The 24,218-nt window shown below is 36.2% G+C and overlaps 1 long non-coding RNA gene across 6 annotated transcripts in view; it reads right to left on the bottom strand.

Annotated features, from left to right (window-relative positions):
- The window catches only part of LOC121069112, a 272,423-nt gene that overhangs the window by 74,270 nt on the left and 173,935 nt on the right, over positions 1-24,218 (bottom strand). For 5 of the 6 annotated variants that reach the window (XR_005819277.1, XR_005819278.1, XR_005819273.1 and 2 more), the window contains exon 2: positions 15,719-15,786. The exons of the other annotated variant lie outside the window; for it this stretch is intronic. This is a non-coding gene — a long non-coding RNA (uncharacterized LOC121069112). The remainder of the gene's footprint in view (positions 1-15,718; positions 15,787-24,218) is intronic. 6 annotated transcript variants of the gene reach the window in all.

The raw sequence follows: 24,218 nt of genomic DNA on the forward strand, positions 1-24,218 counted from the left end.
TATTCATTACATACAGAATCTGACTCAAATCAAAGACTGGCTCTTGGTATCCTCCACCTCCTTTTAGGAAAAAAAATAAAAACTGGCCCAGTAATTTCCCCATAAAGGGCATTTTTGCTGTTTGTGCTTTCCTCACAAGGAAAATTCGAGATACTAGGAAGTTTGTAAAAACAGATTTGTAATTCATTTAAGAGCTATCAGGTTTGATCCTGCACACCCAGCAACAATTTTGACAGATAAATTTTGAAATCTGCCAGGGAGTTACAAGGATAGCCATTCTGCATAACACCACAAAACAGCTACTGTTTAATATATATATACATATACATCTGTCAGTCAAAGCAAATCATGCTTTGTTTCCATGAACTCAAGAAATTTTGTGAAGGTCAATGCTACTCTGTGTAATGAGGTTACCTGTTACACTGTTATATTGACTCCAGCCACTTCAGGAGTAATTCACTTCCTTTTTCTATTTCTGTAGAGCTGTTAAATTAAAAACCATGACCTGTTCATTGAAAGAAAATCAGTGAGAAGGATAGTGCTGCTCATCTTCCTACCTGAAGAGGTTCCCCATCCCACTGCACTGAGGGCAAGGTATTACGCACTCTTTTTTTTATTTCAGGTCCACACATGGATCAAGGCAACAAGTAACGACCAGCAGATTACAGACTTGACAAGAATGGTAAGAGCCTTTATAAATGAATTTAAGTATGTTCTGCAGACTGAGGGCAAAAGTTTTGTTCAATTTTCCAACTCTTAACAGCTAGCATGAAGAGAACTGTGTTTGTACAGGAAGGAACCAGTAACCATGCAAATGAAGCTGCTGCCAGGTGTTCAGTGCTCGGAGAAAAATCCCTTCCTTTGCAGCCCCTCTCTCACCAAGGATCTGCAAATGACAGTAATGCTGCATACTTGTTTTGGCTTTCCTTGGGGATAGAAACAGTCTTTGCTAATACTAAATCACTAGGTTTCTCTGTACTGACGGGAGGCAGGTTGGCCAGTTATAGTAATTACTGTGTGTGTTTTCCAGATGGGTAAACTGATTCATAGAGGTCCTTGACTTATCCAAGTCCTTACCATGATGCAGGCGCAAAGACTGGGGAAAATTCAAATGCTACTGTCACACAATGCTCTTCATTCTAACAAACAAACAAACAAAACAGCCTTACAAGGGATCTTTCTTCCACCCCCTCCTTGCAAATGAAAGTTAGATTAACCGTGGAGTGAAAACACTAACTGATCTTTCTCAAGAGCTTTTTTCTATCCATAGAAAGCAAAAGGTGGTGCACGTTAATATTGTGTCATTAACATGCTCCTTAGGTACAGTGGAAATACCATATGCATTTGGAAAAGAACCAGCAAAAAAGATGAGTGACATTTCTGAGAAGAGACAAAGAAGATGGCTCCTCTTCCTAACAGTAAAGAATTTTTGGGCAAATTCAGACTGAAATATAGAAGAGCAAAAGCCACAAGCCAGAGTGGAAAACGACAGCTATGCTACCATTCTCCCAAGCTTGCCTTGAACACCCAACTCAAGAAGTTAGACTAATATTAAACTAAAATTCCTGTTGTTGGAAATTGATTGTTATAATTACTATTTCAAGAGTTTAGCCTACCTAGGCTAAATGGTTAAGTAAACTGCAAACAAAACACCAAAATGAATTGCAAAATCAAATCCACCAGTATTCAGGACAGAAGCCTTACTAAGATGAAATCTATTACATCAACATTTGTCTCCGTTAATTGCCTTCAAACACATTGACTCCTACAGCCCAGATTTTGATTTCTTATGGAAATATTTCTACAGTGTATCTGTGACCCAGCAGGTAAAATCTGGTCACATCTCCTCTGATTCACTACAGTTAGTAATGTGATGTTGGATTTCATTGCAGGTCATACTGACAAAAAGACAATTTTTATCTTTATTTCCCATTCACCTTTCCCTTATTTTGTTTCAGCAGTCATAAAAAAAACAAGCGTGAGGGTTACAAAAAGACCAGAAGGGTTTTCTGACTAGAAACTGATGTGCCATGTACTAAGAGCACACGATCTGCAGGCTCTCAGGTAAAGACACTCAGCCAGAAATAAAAGAGAAACTAATTAGAAAGTGAATCGGGGACCCTTTCATGCAATTAGCATTTTTCTTCTGCTGTACAGAGCAAACTTAAAGACCTGTCTGAACACTGCACAGCGTCCACGCTGCAGTTCTGCACACAAAGCTTCCCATTGGACAAAATATTTTTGTCTTGTTTCCTGCTGAGAAATTCATTCATCTTCTGACCATATTAATCATTTTAAAGTATATTTTTCTTGTATCCTGCTCAAAACAATTACAGATACAAGACTATCTTAAAGAAACGTGTTTCAATTGACACGTGGGAAAAAATACATATTGGATCTTGCTCATCAAATGGGTAACCCAACACACCAGGCCACAAATACAATGAATGGAAGTTATCTAATCAAAGCTTCCAACCTGTCAAGAACAAATTATTTGGCCACGATTAATTTAATTCATGAAAAAAATATATTTTGCTCAACAGTGTTATTCGTGAACTTACAGCTTGGCCTTAACTACCTCACCTGGAATATGCCTTAAAATCCATTCCCTGCATAGGCAGGCCTAGGAGTTTAATTCAGGTGGTAATATAACCTCTGATCTGCTGTTATTTGATTATTCAGACAGAAGAGGAAAATACAAGACAAAGAAATGAAAACTATTGTCCCTTTCCTTTTCACTCCTCCCCAAGGTATATTTTTGTCAAGTTTATCATTGCAATAAAAATATTACATCTGCAGTTTAGCACTCTCAAGTAACTAAATTATGCTATCTCAATAAATGAAAAATCCAGAATCAGTATTTCTGGGGTTAACAACAGAGACATTAACTTTAAACAGTTTCTGAGAATATTCTTCATTGCCTCCATCTTTGCTGTAGTCCATCATCTGATTTGCTGCAGAGAAGATCAGTGCAGAAGGAAAACAAGGTGGAGCACAGAGCTAGCCAAAAGAAACTGTTTTAAAAAAAAAAAAAAATCATTCATGGTGTTTTCTCTTTAACTTTCCCTCATCATGTTTTCCCTAAAGTTTGCCCACCTGGATTTGGGTAGAGTAAGTGAAGCACGCAACACCTAACACCAACAAAACGATGCTAATTTTTGATTAATGTCAGAGACATTATTTGAAAAGGCACATTAAACCTTGAAGGCAATTGAAAGAAGCAAAGGCTTTTTAGCTGGTTTTAAAACGTGGTTTTTAGTTTACCTGTTGTTCTTTGTTTGAGAGGAGCTGTTTCTGTGCACCACAGTATGGATGCTAGGTACCAGTTTTCCCTACCCCCTCACACTTTTGAATCCTCCTCCTCACCCACTCCACGGCCGCTCCTCAGAAGTGCAGGAGTTGAGATCGCACCATAACAGCATCGGTGTCATTCCTTTTGCACTGTCACTTTCAGCCATCAGGTTCTTCCTGATCCGTTGTCGCAATCTGTAAGCATTACTGTATTTGAAATTACTCTTCTGTCTATAGCTTTATAGCTTTAAGCGCTTATTAATATGCTAAATCTAAAATCAGATATTACCTTGCTTGCGATCCCAAGTACTAAAAACTGAAATATGCCTCTACCACCATAAAGCTGCTTCTGAACAATGCGAGCTTTTTTTCCCAGCCACTGCAATCTGGCATCCAATGATCTCTGCAAGTTGCACATTTAATTAGAGTGAGAAACTCGTTAAGGTATCTGGAATATTAAGATGATAGCATTGTTCTAAATAGCACTGTGCACAATCGAATATGGCAGATGGCACAGACTGCTGACACCTGTGCTGGTTTTGCTATCTTGCTGACAGATACAAACAGTCAGCAGTATAACTGTAAGATACATAATCATTAAAAAGGATCTGAAAAGAAAATGCCCATCAAATCTTCAGTTTTTGGATGACTGTTCATAAAGAAGCATTTTGTATTCAGTCACAGAATTTGAGACAAGAGATGCACAGGTTGTGGTTTTGCTTTTTATTTCTTTAAATGCCACTTCGATTTTTATGCATCAGTTCTACCTAGGAACCAAACATTTTCTTACTTCTTCGGAAGTGACAATGTAGTGCTATTGGGGTCATGGGAAACTTCATTCCTCTTCACCTGCATGCTCAGGTGACATATTCACTTTTGCTCCTCATTAGTCCAGACTCAGGGAGTATATTCAATGCTCTGAGGAATCTGATTAAAAATGGACATGCTTTAAGGTGCCTCGGCTTGCAACTACTTTACTGATAATGCTGATGTGATGGGAGTTCTTATTTCTCCCCAGAAAATTGTGAGATTTTAGTTTTTAAAAAGTTATGCAATACCCAAAAAACTCAACAACAGTTAATTGGTAAATCTCACGGTGAAATGGCATACCTTAAATCATACCAAGGATAGAGAAAAATGACTTAAGATGTAAGATTTCTTATTTGCTTTGGCTTGAGACTGATGGTGGCAGGTAAGAGATGACTCAGCAGTCACTAGATCTCGCAAAGTGAGTGGTCTGTTTTTTTGGTATGCTTTTTGGAAGAAAAAAAAAAGGTATCTTGTTTGCACACATCAGTACTACTAACAGACAATGACAGAAAAAGAGATAGAGAGAAGAAAGGTTATATTTCATGTTCTAGTCAGCTTCTAAGAAGCACTACCAACAAGCATTACTCCAAACACCTAGCCCCAAAAACTTGTCTTCAAGTCTCAGTTTCGAAAAATACCACACTTCCTTTTGGTTTGCTTTTATTTAATGCCATAGAAAAGCAACAGTTGGTACTACACCTACTTGCAAAGACTTGGTACAATTCAGAATTGACTGCTTCCATGACTGTGCTAGATTTCACATGTTGGTGTGCTGTTTATCAAGGTACCTGAAGAGCTACCATTCGAAAGAGTGAGGCAAGTCTAATCTCTGATTCCTGCAGTACATTTTCTATCATCCTGTTCATTATTGCAGAAAAGAAATAGAACACTAATGTTATGGTCATGGAGAACTTTGTTTATTGAAGAGTTTCTTCCCTGAAGCACTCGTCTTATCAAAATTACAATCTATGTTCTAGCTTTTAAAACCTACGCACATATTTTGACCCAGAATTTTTCAACAAGCTTGGGTTGTTGCAGGTAGCTTTGTCAGAAAGCAAACTGCTAGTTTTAATACTAAAGTGTATACGGTTTCATTTTTCATTATTGAAATAGGCTTGGATGCATTCCACTGATCAATGCTGAAAATTAATTTCTTGTAGTTCCTGGCATAAATATGTCTCATCAGCACTGACTTTTTGTACCATAACCCCAAAAGGGCAAAGCATGCCAACCGATGCATGCTGACAGATTTGCAATTATTGGCAACTAATGTAATACCATCATGTTTTGTGAATGCCTACATTTTCAGAAAACCATTAATATATATATATATCTGAACAGGCCATTACCTCTTGTGGTGTTAATGCCACATTATCCACTTCTTTAGCTTGATCTTTCAACTTCAGGTCAGAGTTTAGGCTTACCAGACAACAACCTTTCTGTTATTAAGTATTCTTTCACACCAAGAAAGAAACCTTCTCTGCCCTATTTTTCAGAGAAACTGTCCTTTAGTGAAGAATACTCTTACAGAGGACACAGCAACATACTTATGAGAAAATTAAAGGTATCTTTTTCTTCCAGGAGAAGAAATGAAACAGCCCACAGTACAGCAAAACATTAGACTTAAGAAAAATAAAATGCTATAAAAATATAAAATTACCTTTCTTATACTGGTTTTAATTTTTTGTAACTGCAATACCTATTTATTAATAGCCAATAGAGATTGTCCAGTTATCTTAATATATACGTAATGTTAATCTTGCAACTCAGTTTGCATGATACTCTGTTAGTGAAGCATGAGTATCCATTCCCTATCTGAAGACTTGTTAAATAGATAAGAATTAATTCGATTTTATTGGAGGTGTACAAAAAATGTTAAATATAACACATGAAATGCTTATGAGTTCCAGGAAGATTTTCCTAAATTTAATGAAAAAAAATAGATGAGCTTAAGGTTTGGTCTCTTACAACAACTCTCTCGCTCCTCTTATTTAAGCAAAACAGACAAAAGACAAGTCTAATTACACTTTGGCTCAAGCTTTTCTCACAAACTTTCCTGAACATAAAGTATTATTTATTTTGATCAGTTGCACAGGGGGAAGTTGCCAAGAAGCTTAGTGAAATCAGGAAATCCTAAGCTCTTCCCAAAGTTTCACATTAACTTTTATACCTGAAGAAAAAGTGGAGAGTCTCAAAGATTGCCAAAGAGTAAATACATGAAGAGAAGAAACTTTCTTCTTCAGAACCAACAGCACTGAGGATAGCAGTTCACAATTAGTGTTCTTCTGAAAATAGTTTCAATGCATATGCTCCACTTAGATTAGGCAGTTCTTAGCATGAACTTGTGCTGATCTATCTGATACAACCAAACACCGATGAGATTTTTCCTGCTGGAGTAGATTTGTCAGTTTTGCAAAATGCATGTCTCCTAAGGAAGTAAGGTCCTTATATCAATGTTGTGAAAACACAGATCAAGGAGGAAAAGCAAGCCTAAGAAAGGTGGTTCTTCAAATATTAACAGGTTTGGTTTCAATCTGCACCTTAGCACCTGGGTGCATCATAATTATATATTTCTTCCATTTTCTTATCAATTTGATGTTACGCACTTTATTTAGGGACGTTGAGTCTCACGGCACAAAACAATTTCATTCTTAGGAATAGTAGATGAATGAGTTGTCTCTTCTGCTACAGTCTACCCTCCAATCTCAGTTCCTTAATCCTGGATAGATTACTTTTGGTGGTTTTACCTGCATGGCGCTGCATTTATCATTGTTACAGAGAGCCTTTTGCAGCTGATTACGTTTAAAGAGCAGAATGAATCAGGGAAGATTTTTTTTCCCCATTTTGCAAGCAGTTCCATCAAACTACTAAAACAAATCCAGACAAGCAACTGTCTAATATCAGTGTTTCTCAGTTGTAGATACACACATTGGAGAAAAATCACTGGTGATTAAAGAGACTGTGATGAAATGGGCAGAAAAACCTGCCCTACAAGAGAGAATAAAAAAAAAAAACATTGTTTCGATATACATTAAAGGAAGATAAAGGCATGAAACAACAGAATTCACTGTCATCAAGCACTAGATGTGCATTCTCCATCTCCATAACGTGCAGTTATTTTCTTTTTCACAAATAGATTCTATTCTGAATTAGGACTACTCTGGTAGCTTTCAATTTAAAGACTGCAGCCATATGCTTTAAAGAAGAATTTCAAGAACAAGAATGTCTAATTTAACCTGGCTTTATTTTGGAGTACCACTTGGTCCATTAAAGCCTCTTAAACTCATCCCATTTTTAAAAATAATAAAGTCAAACTGGCCAGAATAGTAACATGGAATCCCTTTTTATGAGAATTACGTTAATTATTAGCTAGCCTTCACATGGAGCTGATTGCTGAAAATGATGGTTTTTTGACATTTTTGAAGTGAGGGCAAAAAAGGACAGTATGCTATTAGCCTCCTCCTCTGTCATATTTCTCCTATATACATATTTCCATTATAAAACACATTTTTATTCCAGGTGGGTAGACTGGACAATTAATCCCCAGGCATCTGCAATGGATCTCAATTTGACAGCAGGACATATGTTTATGTTAGTTTTTGGAATATGAATGTTCTCTGGATAGCCAATTCCATTCTCACACCTTCAGCATGAGATTCAGCAAAAGATTATATTTAAGCTTAGCTTAACAGAAAGCTTCTAGCACTGTATTTTGGAGTTTCTACCTGGTCTTTCTAGTCTCTTGCCAACTACTCACATCACAACCGACAAAATTCTGAAGACTATGGAAATGTTTTGGTAAGAGTTATGAGCACAAGTCTTGAAATTCAGATGACCAGGAAGTATTGTGATTTCCTCCCCTCCTTGACTCCTTTTATCCTCCCCCCTTTTTTTTTTTTATTTTCTTTTTTTAATAATTTACCTTTTGCCAAGAGTGAGTAGAGGTACAAAATTGTTTTAGGAACGTACTATTTCAGATCAGATTTATTCAGATGGATACATCCCTCTCACTTCCTGTCAGAAGATGAAGGCTCTCCCATCAATGATTTCTTCATGGAAATATAATGGGGTAGATGTCATTATTTGTTGCACCACAAAGTCACTGCAGGACTTGACATACCTTCTCCTCCTGCCCTTAAAGCAAGTTTTGCTGTTTTAACATGTTTTTGCCAGGATGACAATGAGGTACAAAATGCAAACAGGTGAAGATAGGCAAACAATTAAGCTATTTTAATGTACTTGCTGATAAAGATGACTCCACTGCGTTAGGTATATGTTTACTGTCACATCAGCAAAATTCAAGCAAAGAAAGCCACAAGATTTACTTCAGCAGATATAATTTTCATTTCCAAAGATTTATGGTTTCATGAGTATAATGTCTTCAGTTTATGCTTTTAAAACTACCAGAGCTTTAAAAAGAACTTCGCAGATTACCTGCATCAACTTGAAAGCAGACTGGGATAGCTTACTTCAAAAATGAAACTCAAGAATACTTCCCTCTGCATTACCCCCATACCTGTACAATTCACCCTGCTATTAAAATAATTTGCTTCAATTTGGCATTTTTATGGCTTTTTTTTCTGTTTTTGTTGTTTTAATAGATAATTGATTTTTGTTGTCTTCTTTAATTTCTTAATTTCTCAAGGAATTATTTAATCTGCCCAACATGCAAGAGCTCTCCCCCTACAAATCTATGAAGCAAGCTGTATCTTCTCTTAAAAAATGAAGTAGAAGCAATATAGAATGCTGAGGGAGAAACACTTTCTCCCAGTTATGTAAAACATGTTTTCAGTAGTCTCATAGTATTGGTCGGCTTGGAATTTAAAATAATAATTTTTCAAGGGCACCTGTTTTGGGGAAAATTTAAGTTCCTTTCCTGTCACTGTTTCCAATATCATACTGGCTTTGGTATTAATAAAAGGCAACATTTACTTTGGTATAGCAAGTATATAGACCTCTTAGACCTGTATTTTTTACATCAGGTTATAGATTTTGATAGGTTACACATTCTTAGATTGGGCTATAATATTCTAAATCATACTTTCAAGGTTACCAATAGCAGTACTCAAGACACCATCCATTTTCATCAGTTTGTACTTTGATTTTCCGATTAGGAAAGCACTGACATGGCACTACAGTAGCAAAATACAAGGGAAATCGTTAATCAAGAATTAGAAGCAATGTCAGATCTGGCTTCTGTCTTACATCATTACATTCCTGACGTATTTCCTTTCCCACATCACCTGTCTCTGAATCTAGCAGTACCTACCATTACTGGAACACCACAACATATGCAGCTGATAAGGTGGTTTTTTTTTTTTTTTTTTTTTTTTATGGTAATGCATTTGAACCAAAGTAAATTACATGGTTCATTTACCATCTGTTCACTTGTTAAATAATTTAGTCCAAATCCTTTCACGTTTTAATTTTTGTCAGAGTGATGCAGTGGCTGGCTATTCTTTCCTTTTGGGAGATTTTAAACTGAGTCATAGAACTAAGTGGTGTGCAATGCTGAACTCCTACAGGCAAGGTTTCCTGCATGATGCACACACGCGTTGACACCCTTTATGTATCTGATTGTCACTGGTAAATTAGCATCTTTGCAAAATTATTTGTTTACTCCTGAGAAAGCAGAGGGGGGAAAGGTTGAAAATCTTTAATGCAGTTTCAGAGCACAAATTTATTTCCTGGATGATTTCAAATCGTCCAAGCCACCAGCCAAATACATAGTTTGTGTAGACTGAAAATATTTTGTGCATTTACAGACTGAGTGTATCACTGTAACTCACATACAGTACATATATGTACTGTGCATTTATTTTTTATAGCTAAAATAAATATATGTAGCTCCCCCTTTTTTTTTTTTTAAGTGCCTGCTCAACACAAAAATCAGCCTGAAACTGCTGAGACATTCTGTAGCTTTTGAAATTCATTTTCCATATTAAAAAAAAATTACTCCCTTTTCAGTTATTTCAGATTTAACTAATGAGTTATATCACCACATTTATTTCTGCTTTATTCTTAGATGCAGGATATTAATAGCTCAGTAACAAGCAGTAAACATCCATTGTGACAAAATTTAAGTAATTCATACAGGGATAGAGCACAAAGTGGGCTGTAACCAGATTTTGGGGAGGTGTGAGTGAGAGAAGCTTTTCCCAACCTGTAAAGAACAGATGAGTGTTTTGCATGTGAAATTAAATTGCATAACTTAGTGAGGTTTATTATTAGCAATAGGACTGCTTTAATTTTTCTGCCAAATAATTTTTTTGGGAGGGAGGGAGAATGACACAAACAAACAAAAAAAAGTAAAGGAATACAGCCTGAGATTCAGACACTGCAATGTATTTAAATTAAATTACTATGCAAACCTAAAAACCAAATCTAGCATCCTTTAATCTTTTGATATCAGACAAGTGCGTCAGAGACTTAAACCAGGATGTCCTCTAATCACTTCTTTGCCCAGCTTCCCATCCAACTGCCTTAAAAATCTGGTCCTGTCTCTGATATACCACGGAAATACACTTAAACTCCAAAAAGAAAATTGGTCTCTCACAGCATGTAAAAGAAGAGGCAAGAGACTACAGAAGCATTGGCTGGAGATGAAACGAAACCCAACTTACAGATAAAAGCTGTTTATAAGACTATCAAGGGAACGGCAGATGTGAGCATTGGGAAAGAATTACTCCTGTCCATTACTCCTTGTGAAAATGAGTGTAAAACTCTACCTTGCACAATTCCTTCAGTGTGCAGTGTCAGCTTTTCCCTTAAAATAAATAAATAAATAAATAAATAAAGGAAAATCACCCCCCCAAAGTTAGGTCAAATAAAGTGTAAGATACAACGGAAGAGTTCAAAGGTTGAGAAAATTCACTGATGTGCATTTTCACTGAAACGTTTCGTTAGGGAAAATGAGACAAAAGGAAAGTCTGACAGTAAAGTTGCTTCATCTAACAAAAATCACAAAATATTGTTTATAAGCATTATGGTTTAACCATCCTTGACCAGAAGGTGTACTATACCAACAGCATTTAGGATCTAACTAAAGTGAAAGTAGAAGTTGGTTTGCATTCATCAGTCAAACCAGTTTAGCTTGCACGTACAAAAATGCCTGTGCAATAACAAATGTGATACCTTATGAGCTGTTACTTTCATATATCCTATGGATGTAGTTTAGAAGCCTAGACCAAAATTCAAGATTAAGAGGTAAGGGACCTATTCCTATTCCTGCCCTCTGGTCTGCCTCAAGAGTCTGAGGGAAGAACAGCATGTCCAGAGACTTCAGCTGTAGCCTCACCTCCCGGTTACCACTTCCCTCTGTCACGCCACCAAAGACCACAGCTGGCAATTTAAAATAACCAGAAACCGGTGTCCATGCACCTTAAAAAAATGCGGTACAAAGTGAAGTGGTCCAAAGCTGCTGCAGATGAAGTGAATCGCTCCTGTAGGAAAGGGGAACATTTGTGGAGGCAGCTTGGTAAGCAGCCAAAGGTTGGGGAGGGGCACGGCAAGGGAAAAGGCAGCCCAGCACTGCTTCCCAGCCAGAAACCCTGGCATTCAGAGCACTGCATTTATTTTGTATCTCTGCTCCCCTTTTTCATCTTTTGTCTTACCCATTGTAATGTGCTGCTACAGAGGTTTGTGTGTTGATGTTTGTTTGTTTTTCTTTTTACAATTATTTTTTATTGCAGGTGCCAGATGTATTGGAAGTCTGATTTTAATCAGACCTTCAAGGCATAGTTATACAAATAATTGCATCCTCCCAGATATCGGGAACATATTTGAAATCAAGGCATCACACTGTGCTTGAAAGCAGGTCTGCAATTCACTAATTCTCCTCTGAAACATCAAGCATCAGAACTTCACCGAATCAGCTAACGCGATTAAAATCCCTTGTGTGCAAAGAGAAGCAAGAGTTCTTCTGACAAGTTTTTCTTTCATTCTTTGTATCATTTTCCTTTCTATGGCTCCTTGGCAATTTTCCTTTAGCCAAGAAAGGTCCTGTCACTCAGATATGCCCATGGGACTTGATACAACTTGCACCGATTAAAAAGAAAAAAAATGGCGTTCCTGGAATTTCAAAGGTTAGATAAGACACCTAATACGAATCAGTAGATCCAAGTTGAAGTGATTTCTTTTTATTAAGAGACAGGTGACCCCTCCAGGACGTTAAAAAGTCACAAATAACAAAGCTCTATTGGATGGATTTCTAGAAATTTTCATATTGAAAGATTTTATAGTTAAATCAACTTCTGTATGTAGACATTTAGGTGAAAATACTTATACCTAAGCTATTTGGAATACAGTTTCAATGTCTTTAAAAATAATTTAAAAACAAAACAAAGAAAAACAAATCTCTGGCACTACGATACATTCACACAAGTTAATTTCCTCCCAGATTTTAACATTCATTCCACACCAACTATTTATTTCTTGAACTGAAAGCAGAAACAAATGGATAAAACTATTAGATATTTCCTATAGAAAAAACAAAGGGCCTAGAACCCTCTTGCTAGAAATATATAGTACAAAGTTTGCCCTTTCCCCATTATTGTGCACTGATGGAACCAATTCAGGTTTTCAAGTTTTTGTCCAAATGTCACCTAGTATTTTGTTGACTATACAGCTATTTTCTTAACACTATAAAAACAAACAAATAATAACAACAAAAACAGCTTTGTTCACATGAGCTCAGAAAGATGCTTCAGAGCATCCCACCAGGCTGTGCACTGAGAGCTCCAGGGGAATGTGCCTGTGGGACACATCATCTCTCAGACAGGAGAGGGAGAAGACTGGGAACTCAAGAGCTAAATTAAATCTGCTCATTAGCAAACGACATGGATCTCACATAATACTGGAAGTAAAAATTTGCCAAACTCTGATCCAGTAAGGTGTTGCAATACAGTTTTAGAAATTCGTGTTTCCATTGATGTTTGCAAGATTATTTGCATTGTATCAGGGTCATAAATCCAGCTCTACCTATCAACGGGTAAACTTGTACTGCATCTGATACCAAGAATAAAGAGTTTAAATGGACAACCCAAGGCCACAGCAACAGTTTGGACTTCTCCAAGGACACCTGCTAAATTTTATCCAAGCAGCTTACCCATTTCACTCACATTACAATTTCTCTGCTCTCTCCTCCATTTTAGTGTCCTCCTTCTCTTTCACATGTGGTGCACAGGGCCACCCAACCACAACCAAAACTCCATTTCTGAACCTGGAAATTCCCATTTTCCTTAATCCCTCAAGGAAGAAGCAATTTTCCTCCCTGTCCTCCCCGTCCTCCCCCTCCCCTGAATGTAAGGGAAGGACAGGAGATGGGCCAGCTTCCCCATGGTGGAGGCTGCATTTGAGCCAAACATCAGCTTCACTTCTGTGGATGGCACCCAGGGAAGCAGCAGCAGAGGGTGGTGCATGGAAGAAACCAGGTTATCCAGGTTATACCATTTGGAAACATGCCATATTAAGCAGCAGTCATCTTTGCCTTTTACTGAGCACAACTCTGCTCTACTTGATAATACAGATGGGAGCGCTAATTTGGACTGGCGTTATTGAAACAAAACCTTATGTCCATTATTTTGCACAATTAGTGCTACTCTCCTTTGCTCTAGCAGCTATGTTACTAGTCTCTTTTCCCAGAAGGTCCACCGCCCTTAGTAGGACCAACAAATTTTTAGTGTATTAAATGGAGTAAATGTACTAAAAATGAATAATTTAAGATCAGTTATTCTGGTTAAAACATAATGGACAATAAGTAGTGGCTTACTTCTGTTTACTTGATATTGATGTGGATGTCCCCAGAAATGAAATCACAGTCTAAGTAAATGTAGAAACAATAACAAATGCCTTCTACCACTCCCATCCTTCATTAGTTCCTGGGTGAAAGAACTGTCTGAGCATTTTAAGCTTATAAACTTGATGTACACAGAGGGACTTCAAAAGGAAGAATCCCTACTGACTGATGTACAAACACTGAAAAGTTCAGCAGTGCTAGAAGCCAACCATCAATTTCCCTCCCCTGCAGCACTTTCCTGGGTCTCCCCAAACATCCACAACAAAGGGGAAATTGCAAGACGCACAGCTTCAAATTTAGAGACTACCCTGTTATCTGGCAATGTATGCACAATTGGTCTGGACTAACAACTGACGAATTTAGTCCTGCTCCACTGAAGATCAATTATCCTCGCAAGAACATGCCCATCTAACAAAATCTTAAAAAATAAGAAAAACCTTTCTTGATAGGTACAGGGAGCCATTTCTGTGGAAAGAACACAGTGAAAGCAACTGAAGGCATCAAGCATCAGACAGATGACTGAAGTATGCATTTGAGATGTGGGAGAGTTATTTCAGCTTCCTGTTCTTCCTGAATCAAAACAGGCCATGGGGGAAAGAGCCCTGCACATACACTCCCCTTCTCTCCCCTAACTTTATTTTAACAAAAACGTTGCCAGAAACTTAAAAAAATAAGAATAAAAAAATGCATTGTTTAATCTCAAACACTTCTGCCTGCTTTTACTAACCACTATAGTAGTATCTTCCTGTGGAGCTTCATATTTATAAGCCTGGTTCACTTCCTTCTGATTTTTTTTGGTAAAATTTCCTTCCTTGCTATAGCCTACATCTCTTAAGAGAAGTGACATTTAACACACAGGCAGGACATTTTGGGTTGCCTTTGCCATAAAGGATTTTAGAAGTGGAACTCTCAATTGTTTTTATTTTAAAGGATGTTTATTCTTAAGTAAAAATCAATTATTTATGTATGAACCCTTAAAGGAACATTCACAATAGCTTAACTCCAGTACATGCAATCTGAGCACTTCAATATTTATATTAGCTATTAAGAACAGACAATATCTCCGCCATTTTATATTGGTGCACTTGCACAGTAGTCAAGATGCTTTAATAAACTGTTTTATCTAGTAATCTTGTAGGTTCAGAATTAGAATGAAAATTATGTACCTAGTAAAGTGTGTAATAAGACATTTATGTTTTAGTTTTTTTAAGGCATATATTCCACTGAGTTAAATATTCTATTTTTCCATGGAGATGGTGATTCATAGCTATCAAGAAAAATGTTTGTTATGAGCACTACAGTGTATGAAGTGTCATAGCATCTATGATTATTTTCAAGTCTAATCCTAATCCTTTTCCTGTACTTCCTAGTCATAACATTATTTGCAGACTTGAGGATGCTCCATTTTATAGCACACACCAGTCTCTCCATATCTTAGGTCTTTATTTTCCGGATAAATTTGCTCCCTCAATGCTTTCTCGTAATGAGGGAAAGGAATGTATTTCTTAGAAACAATGGAAATACATTCTGATTGAGCTGCAGTAACCACATGGACACATGAAGATAAAACGACAATCCAGTGACTCTTGAAATAGAACATATTTACCTCATATTTAATTATTAGCATCAAGCTTTTAAGAAGTAAAAGCATCTGCATATGGAGTATTGTGCGAACTACTCAGTTTCTTAGGTATTTGTAGGAAAATATTTTGTAGGAATACAAAATGCCTGTGTTTTTCACCAAGCTCTGTTTACTCATTGTGCTCAAGAAATCATGAGTTTGCAAAGTGGTTTACAAAAACAAAACAACTATATTTTTACCTTCTTTTATGTGTGTGCACGCAACTATCCTCCCTCCTTTCCATATCAGAAGTTCCCTCTTACATTACCTGAAAAACATGCAAGAACCAGCAGGATTAAAAACCTCAGCAGAAGCTTCACATAGGCACTACCTCAGGAGTTCCAGAGAATTTCAATGAAAACAGCTAAAATTAGAGGTCTAAGCCAATTATTAGGTAAAATTTTAGAGCATCTGAAGAGACCACCGTATTTGACCATGCATACACATACAAAAGGAAAATCTTGTTACATTGAGCAGAGAAAGAAACAAACAGGAAAGATTAATTAAATTACAATTACCAACACTGCAAAGATGGTATCTATTCCCAAAATGTTATTAGCTCCTTGCCGTTAGCTAGGATTGATACTGCTCTCAGGAAGCAGAAGAATGGATAGTATTTGAAGTCAGGGGTTATGAGAGGACAGTAGCTAAAGTCATTTCCCTAAACAGTCAGCAAAATAGATTTTTACCAGAGGTAAAAGATTTCAGAGTTTAAGAGATTTAGCAGAATTCATAAGCAAGTTCATGGTACAGATAAGGGACCTGCTAGGAGACAGAAAACAATTTTAGATAATTCCTTTTCACCTGCCAGGAAGAAAAAGCCTATAAAAAGAAAATATTGTACAGCTTTAAAAGGTATTGTTAGATTATATCGTGGTTAACCATCAGCCATTTTCACATCTTATTCTCAACAAAACATGCAATCAAACCAAATAGACTGTTCCATTTTCGCACAATTGCCAGCCCTTGATAACTCCATGCTTGCATATTTATTCAAATGACTGTATCATACCCCACATCTCCTTTTTGCCCAACTCCTAGCTATCTGCCAGTCTGGAACCACATACACCAGAAACCTTTCTTTCAGGTGGTCTGTTTAGCATAATTCATTTACAAGGCACTATCTATTTTTAATTCATGTTATTTGGTTGCTTTTGGGTAAACCAGATGGAAAGCTCTGAACCCCAAAATTTGTCTCCAATCTTACCTAATAAAAGCTTTTATCATTCTCCACAAAAGTTCCCTCTGCTACAAGTTTAGAAAACAAAACCCACAGCAACACTACTACTGCATCACTACATGTATTAACAGCACTTTCCCCGTAACTGTAGCTTCTCAATAAACAAAGTACATTTAAGTCAAATCAGGGTCTTCAGTATTCTTCTGTCAAAACCACAGTATTTTCTGTAGGTCAGATATGAGGGTAACTGCACACTGATCTTGCAACCTTTCTCAATTTCTGAACAGTAACAAATAGACTATTTCTAATCTTGTTATGAAGTGTAGGGTCATAAAACTCTTGATTGTATTGCTCTGAAAATTCACCTTAGGCCTGAGGCACTAATCCACTAAGTATATTAGATTAGGTTTCCCTTTTGCAATTGTTCATTTATAGTTTTAACACCACTCACAGAGCAGGACCCTGAAATTCATGTTTAATTGCTTATGTATAGGGTTTCTTTTTTGGTGTGACATGAATCAATTTTGCCATCGTAATGTCAGCAAAGAGAAAATTTCCATTACATTCATTTATAGGCAAACCTTATTTTCTGAGACTATAAACCACTGACATTTAAGTCTATTAAATAGCATTGATTTAGACAAGATAAAGTAATAGATGTACCATACTACATAGGTGACATTAGTTGAACTCTATTTAGGTAGAAAATTTAAAGAGGAAAAGACACAATGTCCTATTTTATCTTCCCATTTTAACTGTTTTAATTAGCTGGGTGGAACAACTTGCCTATCTACCTGGTATAAAACAGTTTATTTCAACTAAATCTCCCGAATAGGTTAGGTATTACACTGATGACATATTGGTCTTTCCAGAAGTCTCTGCTGATACAAATTATCTCGCTGCTTAATTGTGGGCCTCTTAACAAGAAGCAGAAGTATTGAAATCACAGGTCAACAAAAGAATAAGCAATCAGGCATGTATATGACATCTAAAAGACCTAGAGAGCAGTCCTATTGGATGTCATAACCACAGACCAACAATACAAACAATTTCAATTACGCAATCCTTACTCAATGCGTAAATATAATTTCTAATAGTTTAATTTTCTTTTTTCCCCCCAGAGAAGTTATTTTCTAGGGCCTGCCTCAATTACTTTCACGTACTCATGACAAAGAAACACCTATAACATTTTAGCTTTCAAAAGTTCACGTTTACTGAAAGCAGTTTATCTGTAATAGACTTTAAGACTATATGATTTGTACGTCTCCTACAAACTGTATTTAATGTCTTAAAATGCTAAAAAGATTAACAATGGAAGCCAATAAAGATATGTTATTAAAGCTCAAACATTTGATGACAAGAAACTTCATATATTAAATATTCTTTTGAATACAAAAATACTTTGTATTCAAACAAAATGTCAACTGAAAACAAACCTGCAGAAATGAACTGACACTTCTATCATATTGAATACATTCCCTTTAAATTATCTAGTGTTGCATAACCACTTGAAGTGCTGGACTTATCCAGATGCAAATCATGGGTAATTGAGCTATGTGCATGCATGTACTGGCAAAGTGGCTTCTCTGCATTTCTAGTTTCCACGAAAAATATCTGACAAGTTTCAATTAATATTTTCAACAGGAACAAAGTAAGAAAACAATCCCAACCAGCTTTAGTTACAAGACAGCAAAAGCAAAATTTTGGTCATAAATTGCAATTACGGGAAACTGATGATAAATGTTTAAAGGTACTTTGTAAAGACAGATATATCTCCACATGTTAACACCAAGGATGCTTCAGAATTTGCTTAGAAAACTCATAGAACAAAAGGTTAGGAAGACAAAATATGAAAGTGGTTACTTACCAAAAACAGGAAGGAAAGTAACAGTGAAAATTTATGATAGCGTAAATTTAGGAGTTTAATAGACTGCATTTTTATTTTCCCAAGGCTCAGTAAAAATCAGTATTAGGTCTCAAGGAGAGAAGAATAAAGCTTTTAATACCACATTTCTCTGGAGAAAAGAAAATTACACAGGTAGCTCAAACTTGGGCAGAAAGCACTCAAAACTAGATTAAAAGTTGTTTTTTTACAATTTAGTCTGAAGTCAAGTTACAGCATCTTAAATAGCACCAAAAAATGCCAAATTTAAATATTTCATTTTATTTGGGATTCAGGATGTGTTTCAATCACTGTAAATACAGAAATGCTAATTACTGTCAGACTTTTGAACGAGGATAGTATACAACAATATGCTCTCTCTGTGATGTAACTGTTGAGTTTTGAAACTCTGAGGCAACGCTGGTGAGGTTTTTTGAAATTTTATCCTTTGATTTTTATTTTAGTAAATCAAATTCCAGTTTGGAATTACTAAGCTCTGTGCCATTTCTAGAAAGTCTGGAAGAGTGCTGGGAGTGCCAAAATACTCTGTACAATAATAAAAAGGCCAGTTGGAATAGATTTTAAATTATTAGGCAGGTGAAGGAAGAACCTCTTCATGACAGGTTGATATTGATATTCTTTAAAATTATTAGTCTCTGGAAGTTCTAGTAAGCATAGGTATTAAAACTATTGTTACAAAAATGAAACTGAGAAAGTATGTCCTATCTACTGAGAAAGTATGCCCTATTTTCTACCCTTATCCCACTGTCTCCCAAGGGATGTGTAGTTGGTTTCAAGCTACTGGAATACCCAACTGGAAAGAGCAATGTTGTTAGTCAGATCTTAAGTACACACCCTTTTAAAAATCCTATGCTAAAAATACAAATGGATATTCAGAGATAACCATGATGCAAGTATGGGGATGATAGAGAAAGAAATAAAAACCAGAAATTAACCTAAATTATCAACACCAAAAATAAATAAATAAATAAAAAACACAACAATGTTTAAAGAGAGGTGTATTAAAAGCAAAGAAAGAAGTCATAGAATGCCAAATGAGTTTTCAATTTTGAGGTGTTGCTATTTCATATCAGAGGCACTTATAGGTAGATTGCCTCTCTACACGTTGTTCTCAACATCCCAGTCCTAGAAAGGTATCAGCTGGCTTGGAAGTCTTCAAACAATAACATATAAATAGCATGTTGGAGCTTTACGAGAGTTTATGAACTATACACAGGATTGATAAATGCAACAAACAGTGAGAATAATAATGATGTTCAGAAAGATTTAAAGTGTATAAAGAAAAAAATGAGACAAATTGTCAAGGAAATGATGGCCATGAACTACAGCAATGGCATGAAGATGGGTTAAAGGAAAAAATTAAACAGAGTATCAAGAGAAAAAAAAACACAGAAAACTGTTTTCTAAGAGAAAACATGGAAACTTCATCATTTCAATCACTTAAAAACAGTATGGGTAAAGCATATGAGCATATACGTCTGCAAGAATCACAGAGTGGCACCAAATCATAACTGCAACAGGTGACTTGATGGGCTCTTTTCCATTCAGGGTCCTCAGCCAATACAAAATCAACACAACAGATAAATTGAAAGGGCCCAACCTGGACTTTTTTGGAAAGTGAGGGTCAAGTTTGAGATCTTCCTTAGAAAAAGAACACGGAGAGAGAAGGTGAAGTTTAGTGCTTTGGTGACAGAGCTCCTGCAGCTTTAGATAAAATTGAATACAAATATAGAAATTCTCCATATAAACTTTTAAATGGAATCTCAAATTTGGGATTAAGACATACTAAGCTTTTACCCAATTTTCTGCTAAAGGAGATCTTTTTGAGCTCAGGCACGTTAAAATGGAGATATCTACTTCTATCACAAACTAATTTGAGCCAGCATTTTCAGCTCTGTCTAGCACAGAGCTTAGATAGCCCAGACAATTTTTATAACAGGTTCCAAGCTAGAGCAGTATGATTGCTCTTGGTGAGATTTATGGAAAGTCATTACTGATTAGTATTACTGATTGACAATGATTAGTACTCCTGTAACGATAAGTCTTATTCTACAGTATGTGGTTACAAAATATCAATTAGAGTGAGGGAATGGGTGGTTTTAAACATCTCCTTGTTCATTTCTGGAGGAAGAAGTAAAGCTATATCACTCACTACTAGCATCCTGAAAAGCTGAAAGGAACATTTTGTGAAACTTCATTGCTTCCATAAAATACCTTTTTTTTTTTTTAAACACACTTTTTCACTTTTAGGCATCTACATAAGCATGTAAACCGCTTACATGAGTTAACTGCTCTAGATTAAAATTGCTATGCTAACTGCAAATATTTTCTGAATTTAGAAATGCTGCACATTCACATCAAACGTGAAATTATACATCATGTTGGAAATCATACCAGTTATAGACAGAGGCTAGCTAACAGATCACCTCCAGTATTTCCTCACTCTTCAGTAAATGCCATTAACAACAAAACCATTTCTTCCCAGTCCCCCTCTGGTTCACTTAAGCACACCTTATGTACTCTATGTGACAGCTGTTTGGTAGGGATGTGCCCCCCAAGAACAGCTTGTGGATATGGCAAAATACACTTTATCTAGTTTTGGATCTCAGTGGAAGAAGTAACTTAAAATTCAAGTGATCCTGAGCAATCTCCACAGGCAAATACATAGTAATACAGGGACTTAGTTAAAAATACTGTGTGTTTAGGAACACTACATAGGTTGAAGATATCCAAGACATATTTTCCTGAGAAGTTCTAAATTTTTAATAAATGTATCATATCAGTTTTGGAACAATCCATGTTTTTTAAAACAACATGAAAGAACATTTGCAAATTTACTTTTTGTTGAGGACAGGAAAACAAAATGTTGTTTAGTAACAAGTCATTTCACCTACTACTTCCAAGGCAGAACACCTATGCATGTAAATAGAAAAGAGTAAGCTAATAGCCCAGGAACTTCTAAAATAAAGATCTAAACTTTTCTTCTAGACTTTTAATCTGCCAAAACTTTCCCTCAAAAAAAAAAAAAATTGTGGTAAATGTATGACTTCACAAGTTAAAACAAATGCAAAATTCTTCATTCTTCATCCTCTCAGAGCAGAACTACAGACCCACAGTCTGCATACTGTTATTCACGTTGTACATCCATTTGAGTTTGAAAAGTGCAATGCTAGCAAAAATAATCTAATCAGGATTTATTCTGCATTGATTTTATTTTTTGTAAGGTCATATGCCATGTTTTGTGAACACTGCTCTAATTCTATCATGCAGAGAAATAATTTTCTTGGTCCCCAAAAGAACTTCAGTGCAAGGACACCAACAGGGCAACTGCACCTACTTGCTGTCTTTCTTAAAGGAAGTTATTAGTCAAAAGAGCAGATTTTTTTCAAATACTACTCATATTATCCTAGTCACATTCCCAATGTATTTGCACTTTTCTAACTCCTTCACTTGTTCTGAAGCACATAATTTGCTTTTACAGCTGAAAGTTTACTTACAAGTACTTTGCATATCCTTACCCAGGCCTTGTTTATTGCTTTCTGTTCTCTCTAGGGCCACCTCTAAATTCCCATACACAAGAGCACCAGACAGGTGTTCAGATTCCGCTACAAGCAGTATGAGTAGAAGCCCCTTAAAAGTAGAGTATGGTAAAAGAACTTGTGTGTTTCTATATATAAAATCATGCACATTGGGATTGGGAGCATAACTGAATTATCACAGCTTTTAGCAAAATTTGTAACGGAAACAGCCTGGGTAATTCAGAAAGTCTGCTCATGATGCAGTCCATTTAAAGAAAAATCAAGATTAAAGAAAATGAGACTGACTGATTAAACAGAAAATTGAGTATATGTGTCCAAACGTCCAAAGGTGATAGAGTGATAGAATGGGTAAAAGAGACTGGATTTTATTTTTTCTAAGGCCTAGTGAAAAAATAATCTGAGAATGGTGCCCAAAGCACACTTTCTCTAAGACATAGGGAACCATTAAAATTACAAGGCAATGATGTACAAGAAAAAACATTAATATATATATTAGCTCAGTTAAACTAGATATGTGACAGAGATGTGCAAGTGTCCCAGCTGCTAGGATGTTTGTTCGGAGGCTAAAGCAGAACATACTCCAAATGCTTGTGAGCAGAGTAACATCTCTGGATGTTCAGATGTCAATTTTAGAAACTTGGGGTCCAAAACTGCAGTGAATGCACATGCTCCACTGAAACCATGAGCTGAGGCTCACATTTAATTCTTTCAATATTGTGTTCTTTTTTTTCCTCCCATGATGGCTCAGACATGCAAAAAGGTTAAATATATGTATATATATTTGATTATGCCCAAGCATTTACAATTTAACTGAAACTTCTGTATGGTTCAACAAAATTTGACTTAATGGCAACACCATCCATCTTTATTTTCCCATTTCAGCTGGTGCTGTCAAACATTTCACAACCTTTTCTGTATGTGTCATATGTCACTTTTTTCATCTGTATACCAAAATACATATTTAATTTTGTAAAGCATCATTATAATTCCTTTTGGTTTTAACCTAGTCACCACTGGTGACTAGTCACCACGTACGAATCTCAAAACATATTTCCCTGCTGCCCAATAAAGTAGGTCCCTAATCAAAAGATCCCTAAATAGAAATCTTCAAAACAGAAAAGGCAGACAATGTGAGCAGAAACACTATCTCATGGCTTGAAACAAAGAAATTTTAGACTGTGCTTTAAGTTGTTGACAACTCTGTCAAAGGACAGATTTCAAAAACTTTAGAGAAGAGTTAATGCCAGACCAGCAGTGCACATTCCTGTCCCTGTGTTCAGGAGTTCAAATATTACTTTCTTGTATGCTCATGATTGTGGTTCCATTAGCTTTTCTTAGAATTTTAACACTGTTAAGAATACAGTAAGTTCACTTTCAAAGGAATGTCCTTTATTTTTTCTTTTAATACCTCATGGTAGCACCTATTAAGTCTGTGCCTCACTTAACTGATGTAAGAAAAAGAAAAACCTTTACTCCTCTCGTGAGTTTGGTTTGCAACAACGGTTAGTCTTTTGTACTTATCCTTGCAATCTTCAGTATTACATGGATGCACATTTACTGTATAGTCTTTGTTATGATTTAACTGCCTGCACATATGCAACCTCAGAAATGCTACTTTCCAAAAACAAAACTTTCTCATTCTGAAAGCAGGGGAGAAAAAGCCTCTAATGGGCTCCCAAGATACTCATGTAATTGAATTAATACCTATACCTAAGCTACATGAGATATAGTAAGTGGGAGCCAATACCACCCAGACGGAGTGGTATTGAAACTAAACTGAGAGCCAGACACTTCCAGAAAACTCTGCAGCAACCTGCATCACATTTCTGGTGGCCAAAGGCTCACTGCTTGCAGAAAGCGATGTTTTAACACTTCCCTAACTTGCAAATCCTTTCAGAGTCTGATCCTGTACTAGAAAAGGCTTTCTCAACCCCAGGATTACAAATTAACGTCAAGGAAAGCTTTAAAAGAGAGTAGAAGAGACTTTTTTTGTGTGTGTTTTGCTTTGTTTTTTGTTTTTAATGATCTTTTTTTTAAGCCATAGTCATAATCCACAGGAACAGGATATATTGCTAGTA

This window comes from Cygnus olor, chromosome 4, assembly GCF_009769625.2.
Source record: "Cygnus olor isolate bCygOlo1 chromosome 4, bCygOlo1.pri.v2, whole genome shotgun sequence".
NCBI classification, from domain to species: domain Eukaryota; kingdom Metazoa; phylum Chordata; class Aves; order Anseriformes; family Anatidae; genus Cygnus; species Cygnus olor.